The sequence below is a fragment of the Triticum aestivum genome, chromosome 4A, assembly GCF_018294505.1.
Source record: "Triticum aestivum cultivar Chinese Spring chromosome 4A, IWGSC CS RefSeq v2.1, whole genome shotgun sequence".
In the NCBI taxonomy this organism is placed as follows: Eukaryota; Viridiplantae; Streptophyta; class Magnoliopsida; order Poales; family Poaceae; genus Triticum; species Triticum aestivum.
Genome location: NC_057803.1, coordinates 706,691,798 through 706,699,750, shown reverse-complemented (window position 1 = coordinate 706,699,750; position 7,953 = coordinate 706,691,798). Strand labels below are relative to the sequence as shown.

General features: G+C 41.7%; 1 long non-coding RNA gene across 3 annotated transcripts; it reads right to left on the bottom strand.

The window, feature by feature from the left end:
- Positions 1–1,862: 1,862 nt before the first annotated feature.
- On the bottom strand, positions 1,863–7,198 carry LOC123088258 (uncharacterized). Of its 3 annotated transcripts, none has more exons than XR_006441800.1 (4): positions 6,576–7,198; positions 6,394–6,476; positions 3,003–6,311; positions 1,863–2,116 (listed from the first exon to the last, which is right to left on the bottom strand). It is a non-coding gene; the product is annotated as an uncharacterized lncRNA (long non-coding RNA). The 3 variants fall into 3 exon arrangements; XR_006441801.1 differs by having other exon boundaries at positions 1,863–5,824; positions 5,917–6,311; XR_006441799.1 differs by having other exon boundaries at positions 1,863–6,311.
- Positions 7,199–7,953: the final 755 nt, after the last annotated feature.

Sequence of the window (7,953 nt, the reverse complement as noted above, 5' to 3'; positions counted from 1 at the left end):
ATCGCGGGTTGAACACTATAAAATACAGGGTTTTTTTTGTAAAAATGAAGCGTTTTTTCAGATCCACTTACAAAGGGACTGCGGGTTCAGTTACAAAGGATTACAGGGACGTTTCTGTAAAAAGGACGACGGACGACGGACACACTAGTACAAATGCCCGTGCGTTGCACCGGGCGAAAAAATAAACATAACATGCTCCATGTGCCATTATGCTACACTTTTTAAATCTGATAAAACCTTAGAAATAAGGTTACACTGAGTATTTCTTTTCGGACCATGGAATTTTTATGTACCTTAACAATGTTTATCATGACCTATTTCAGCTCCTCATTTTTATTTCATCCTATGAAACAGTAGTTGTGTATGAAATATTCTTTCAATAAACATGATCGTTTTTGTACTTTGAGAAGGTGTTTTTTCAGATTTTCAGGAATATTTTTTAAGATGGAATTATTTTTATGGTGACGGTCATTTTTTGGAATATTATAGTTCATGTCTTTTTTATTTTGCACTGTTTTTTGGGGTTTGGTCCATTAAGACTGGAGGGTGTTTATTGCTAGCAGCTAGCTCAGAGTTGTCACTGCTTCTTGCTGCGTCCTACTATGCTAGTCACCGCTCATTTGGTCTTGTCTCAAATATCTATGTGTGTAGCCAACAATCAGAAAGAGAAAAAAAACGTGTCTCGTACCTTTCCCTACTCAGATTCCAAATAATCCCCATTCTCCAACCTAGTTGCACTGTTGAAGGCGACGGCGGCAAGCGATTGCATTCCCCATGCACCGCTCGCGCTGGCGTTCCAGCGCTCACCTTCTCGCTCTTCCCCTTCCATCTTGCCGTCACGCGGCGCCGGGTCCACGTGCTTGTCGTGGCTGTGGCCGTGGTCCAGACCCCTCCGCCCCCACAGGCCTCCCCCTCCGAGCCGGCGAAGAGCCTGAGCCGGCTCCTCCGGGAGCTCGGGCAGCGGAAGAAGGTTGCGGGTTTTTGTCCACCATTCATAAACAATTATAAAAAGTAAAAATAAATCACACGTGAAGAAAATAGATGAAGATGATCTACATGACTTCTTCTATTAGGTAGTAGCAAAATAAGAAAGCAGTATCCCGCAAAAAAATAATTAAAAATAAAACAGGAAAGCAGTATATACAATGTGTGCTGAAACAACACGTTTGTTCAGAAGAGAGAAGCTCCTGGAGGAGCCGAGGAAGGACGACGACCGGACCTAGGCCCCCATCAGTGACGGCTCCCGCTGCTGGTGGTGGCGTGGCGGTACCCTCCACAGCTCGGCGGCCCAGCGCGGCGGCTCCCGCAACAGGTTGGCGGCTCGGCTGGGCGGCTCTTGCTGCTGACGGCGCGGCGGACCGGTGGCTCCCGCTGCAACTCGGAGCTGCCGATGGCACCCTCGTTGCTCCAGCTGGTAAAACCCAACTTCCTCTAGTGATTGATGGTTGTGTGAGCTCGTTGCTACGCCCGTAATAGCCATGGCTGAACGAACATACTGATACTAATTACCGTAGCAGCTGGTCATGCTTCATTCTGGGTACATTGACTTAAATTGTACTTTTATACACTGAAAAATGTGTAGATGCCGATGAGCATTTTCTAACTATAACCAGAGATGATTTTGAGTTCCATCTTTTCCTAGATCTCCTCTAAGTCATATGGTGGAGGATCTAAATATATGTTGTGTATCCTGGCATATGCACTTCGGTGGAATTTGATAACATATAACGAATTGATAGATAAAAAAATAAGCTGGCAACATGTGTCCACTTGGTACATGGAAGTGACAGAATATCACACAAAAATCTACCTGTAAAAAAAATATCCCACAAAAATCATGAAGTGATGTCACAAAAAGGTTGTTCGGTTCAAATGACATGACAAATTAATCTGAGTTTACATCAAGCAAAATAATAATTCTTCCGAGTTAATGTCTTAGAAATCGACAAAATTCAACACCTCTCAGAATTTAAAATAGCAACTTAATGCACTAAATATAGAGCTTGTTCCTCTTTGGAGTCCACAATTGTCAGCGTACTTCCTTGGTGATGGCGGCCCTTCCTTTGTGCCGCTCACAATTGTCGGGGCACCATTCCTAAGTCTTGAGATTCCTCCACTGGAATGTTTGAACGTTAATTATTTGTAAGGAGGTTAAATTACAATCTATGTGACATTCATAGTAGCCTCCTAGCCATGTCAACAAAAGGAATAAGTGAATACAAACAGCATATGGATAAGCTATGCATGGATGCTATAAATTACATGGATGATCAAATGGTGAAAGCAATTGTAGAGAAGCAATATAGGAACATGTGTCCATCTTCTCCTAGGATGTTAGATAAACTTTTGTGATGTCATTCCCTTGGCCACTAAGTGATATAAGTATCGTCCCTCACACCCCACATGGCTGGCCGTCGACAAATGAATCATTCCCAAACACATTATTGTTATCTAGATGTACATTATAAGCACATTGCCTTTCGGTAAGATCTGAGGCGATGTCAAAAACAGATCATTTTATTGCTCTTTCAGCTTGATTGTATAAAAACGTGGAAAATAGTAATGACTTTTTCATTGGCGTTTTGCAGCAATAAAATGGTAGTGGTAGTGTAGAACAGAGACATACAGAGTATATCATGTTTTATTTTCTAAACTTGAAAGGATAATTTATAATGAAGAATAGAAATTCATACAAATGCCTCAATTTTTCAGAACTTCCTCATAATGAGAGCAGAAGGACGCTTTATTTTTCTTGCATTTGCCGTAGAAAAATTCTTAAATATAGAGCTAAAGCTAGAATTTTGACTTCTAAAATCTGAAGATGACACAAGTGACTGAGTACACATGACACACTGAACGATTAGACCATCCATCATGTACTCGACGCATCGCGAGAGAACGAAAAAAAACACTTGCAACGCATCACATCTATGTCATGATGGATGAGAGATGCGTTTATCAAAAATATAAGTATTTCTGATAATGTACTGTCACAGACTCACAGGGTATGTAGCATGCCATATTTTCTGGGCTGTTTGTCGATTCACAGCCTGCACACATATATGCAGATTGATTTATGTAACAAAAAATTTAGACAGAGAAATACCATACAAACAGTAACAAAATCACATTAGAAATAAACAGAGTATATGATTTCAGAAGAAAAAATTGTTTGCAATAGCTTTTTCAAATTAAATTAGCAAAAAAAGATACAGTGATCAGTCGATTGTACGTGTGTTAATTGAATGCCATCTTGCAATAGTGACTTCCTGTAACTCTCACTTGCAAAACTCTACATGTTGTAACCATACAACACTATAGTTATGTATTGATTTTAGCAAATAAAGCTATTCTATTACATCGGATGAATCTCCATAATAAAATTTACCATAACCAGATTCTCCATGAATAATTCAGTTCACTTGTCAAGAGAAAGTAAAAAAAAAACTAAATATGTATAGTATGATTGGAAGATAATAAGAAAAGGGAGCATTAAATATCCCAGGACCAAACTTGCAAAGATTTTCAGCTTGAAAGTAAACATACCACTTTCAATACCAACTAAAGTACTCCTGATTCCCTATTCAGTTTAGGTTAGCTATCAGACCAACCCAAACTGGTGGAGATACAGCAAACCAGAACATAGCCTCTTAAATTAGTTGTTATAAGGTTGTGATTCCATGATGTTATATAGTGTGTGATATAAAAGGCTTCTTCATCATTTTCTGAACCCTTGGAAGCCTAATCGTGGCCCTGAAAAATTGTTTAGAACTAACAATAACTGTTACCAAAGGAAAAACGACCTAGAATTCCTGCTTATTGGTTTACTCTGAATCAGAGAAGCAGCAGCAGACTGAGGTTCAGAGAGGAAGCGGAGCAGCAACAGTTTGGGTTCAGAGAAGATTAGGAACAACAGTTCGTTGGAGAAGGAGCGGTACAGCAGTCGAGGGCAGCATCAGAGAGCAGAAGCAGCAGGTTAGGGGCGGCAGCAGAGGATCAGAAGCAGAGATGTGTTCGAGGGAGAAGAAGAGCAGCAGCCAGCGGGCGAGGAGATTCGGTGAAGAACTTGGGGGACACACGACAGCAGAGGTCTTGGAGATGAGCTGCGGTGGCCTTCGCAAAGAACCAGAGACCAGCGCCCCTTCGTCTGGTGGTTTTGGCTTTTCTTCCTGACCACCCTCACCGATGTTGGCAGTGTTCAGTGTTCACCTAATCCTAATGTGTCCAAATGTGTTCAATCATAATGCGATGAATTGAGCCACTGCACAACATGCCTGTGAGGGGCGGACGTGTTGAGGAACTTGGTCATGAGAGTCAGTTCAGGACATATGACATCAATAAGGGTTAGCCAGTTCAAGGAACTGGGTCGCAGGAAATATGGGGATGCTACACAAACTTGAAGTACTATAGAATGCAAATATTTTACCATTTCAGAGTGCACATATGTGTTGCAGATGTTTCAAGAAGCATGAGTTTCACATCTGAATAATGTAGATACAGATTAGTAACATGATCAAGAAGGTACCTCACTGCAGCAAAGATGGTCAACATCTCTTTCATCAGTCGAGTCGTTGCTTGCTAGATTTGTTCTTAAGAAGCCAAACTTGCTAGATTTGTTCTTAAGAAGCCAAACGATAACAAATAAAATACTTGCAACTAAATTAGAGATTTAAAAGGACAGGAGAATGAACATAAAAAGTAGTATAGTTCAGAAACAATTAAGTGTGTACTTCCTGTATTAAGTTTGATCCTATGATGATCCATATCACATTGTACACTGCACGAGGGGATCGGTGGTTTATACAAACCACTTAATTGTTCAGAGCAGTAGGTATTCTAACCACATCTCTAATATGTTAGAACCCACAACTAAACCTAGGGTGCTGCTCATAAGGATAATTTCTGTAGTTGCACAGAGAGTGAAGGAGGTCCTTTGGTTGTAGTATGTTTGAATCTTTCTTTGCTAAGATCATGTGTATCCAAATAATTTCCAACTCCCAAACATTTGCTCGGTGACGGACTAAACAAAAAAATGTTTGCAGTTATAAGACATAAATGTTTGTCACATTATTCACATAAAAAGCTACTTTGCAAGCCTATCTTCTTCATATTCAGAGAGTAGATAAATGAAACATTGGAGTTGACGGATATCTAGAAACATACTCCCTCTAACAAATATAGGACCTGTTAGATCACTACTTTAGTTATCTATATAAAAGGTCTTATATTTGTTTACAAAGGGAGTACATGATAAGCGAGAACATAATACATCATCCAAGAAACTGAATACTTGAGCACTCCCAACTGATGTTTCCTTTGAGGATGTGTGTGCTATTCTGGTCCCAACTTGCATTGTTATTTTTTTGTGTTGAAATATGAAAGCTCTAACGAAAGCACAACAGGCCAAGCAGATGGCGGTAATAGTATTACCCATTTAAAAATATCCTCCTATAACTGAAATATTTATCTTAGACCTATCCAGCAAACTATGTGTCATGTGTCTTTCAAAAAAATTTCCAAAGAAACATTGCAGATCAAGTAAGATAATGTATATAATCTCACATAAAGGAAAGCATCCATCCTTTCATTTGGTCGGCCACCTTTATTTCAGGAAGTATAACCAGGAAATTGATCGTAGTTGTCAGATGCTCATAATTCAATTCATTTTTAATCTGCAAGGCTGTATAAAAGGCTTCTTTTTTTGCGGGGTTGTATAAAAGGCTCTTGATTAGGCTAGTAGCAGAACTTACTAATGTGTGTGCCCGTCGATCGGCTTGTATGTATCAGTAGATGTCCATACATGCAGGACTATGACTTTGCATATCTATGTGGCATCACAGAATGAATTCATTATCCATGATGCTAGACATTTTGTCAAGAGCCAATGTAATTAATTAAGACGTGCTAGGAGCAAACCTGGAGCTTGAGTCCACCAGCAGGGCGGCCCTGTTTAAGATTCAGGTCAGTAAATCCCCAAGCTCGTTTTTATAACCTTCTGCCTCTTCCTTCGTTGTTGAATCAGCCGATCAATGGACTTGGTCTGCTGTCTAGTCTGTCGATCCATGCTCCCAGTGGCTGTCACTTCCTCAAATAATTAGGCTTCCACAACATCCTGCACCATGGCATGCGCCTCCGCCCTCACATCCACCTTACCCTCTTGTTCCCGGTCAACATATTCAGGCAGTAAAGCATCAACCATGACCTCCTCCCCGGCCTCGCCCGTGTCGCTGTCATCAACGATCTCGACGGCGCGCTCCACCGGCACCTTCGACGTGCCCCCCTTCTTCTCCTCCTCTGTCCAGCATGAAGGCCTGCATCGACGAAGCTCCTGATCAAGGTTTTCTCTCTGATAAATCAAGCAGTCCTAATCTCTCTGAAAAATCCTCAATTTACATGTTATCCTTCCTTCCCAGCCATGGCCAAGACTATACTCCTCCTCCTTTCATTGAAGGGACTTTCTCAGCCATGTCATTTATCTACAATCAGAAAAATCAAGGTAAATAATACAGATTTATTTTCTTCAACAGATAGTATAACATGGAACAATCAGATGGACAGAAAGATGCAGTACTCACAGAAAAGATAAAGCTCATGAACATTGGCTTGGACAAACACACAAACACCTTGTGTGCAAAAATTAACAGAGAACATCCACAAGCTATGACCAGCTAAATCTATCCCTGATGATGAGAAGCATTAGTTGAGGTGGAGGGCAGTGCAGAGGGGAGGGTGAGGTCGCCGGCGAGTGCAACAACGACCGGCTGGTGGTGGGCCTTGTCCTGGATGCGCTGGAGGGGCGTCTCCCTCTAGCACAGGACGAGGAGGCAGGGGACGAGCTATAGGAACTCCATGGTGGAGGTCATGGCGGGTTCGGCGGCGCCGGATCGGGTAGAGGAGGTGGAGGGAGCGCGGATCCGGGAGGTAGGCGCCGGATCTGGCTGGTGGAGGTCCCGTGGCGGCGTTCGAACCTCCGAGGAGAGCTCGAGGACTGGACATCCATGGCGCTGGCGCTGAGCTCCTGGAGAGGAGAGACAAGAAGATTAGAGAGAGAAAAGGCATGGAAGCGGCGGCGTGACCTGGGTGGTCGGCGGCGGCGGCGCCGGTCGCCGGACGACGCGCGAGGGAGGCCAGGGAGGAGGCGCACGGGAGGAGGAGCTCGGAGTCGGGCGCTGGTGGTGACGGCGGCACTCGGGCCTGGGCGGGCCAGATCTGGGCTCGAAACGTTTTTTTCTCACTTTAAAAAGGATCGCGGGTTGAATATCGAAAACCATAGGGACTTTTTTGCAAAATTAGCGACGACGTGCGACCAGAAGCGATCGGCGGTGTATTAGTAGGTAAAGACTAGCAAAAGGGCCCGTGCGTTGCAACGGGAGAAAAAAATTCATAATTTCAAATGGTCATGATCACATTTCGTTGCATCACCGAGATACAATATCTCTCTCAATTTCTCGAAATCATGAACATTTTGAAATTATGAACAATTTGTTAAACTCATGCACATATTTGAAATCGCAAACAACATACTATTACAAATTTCTGAACATTTTCTACAATCAAGAACATTTTTTCAATTTATGAATATTTTTTGCTATTTACAAACATTTTTTAAAAATTGTGAACATTTTTAAGCAATTTTCCTGAACTGGCAAACATTCTATAATCGATGAAAATATTTAGAAATTGGGTGGAATAGTTATTGAATTTGACGAACTTTTTTTGATTTAGCGAACATTTTTGGAAATGCCCGTGCCTTGCAACGGAAAAAAACTATCAAGTTATACATGTGTGGTAGATATAAAAAAGTATGAATCAAATTCACAAAGTATATACAAATCATGTCATGATGCGATAAGACACTTTTAAAATGTAATTTCAAAAACGAACAATATGATGCTCATCAAGACTTGATTTTTTAAGGCGTCACAACAAAATATTTTGTGGCTGAGCAAACTG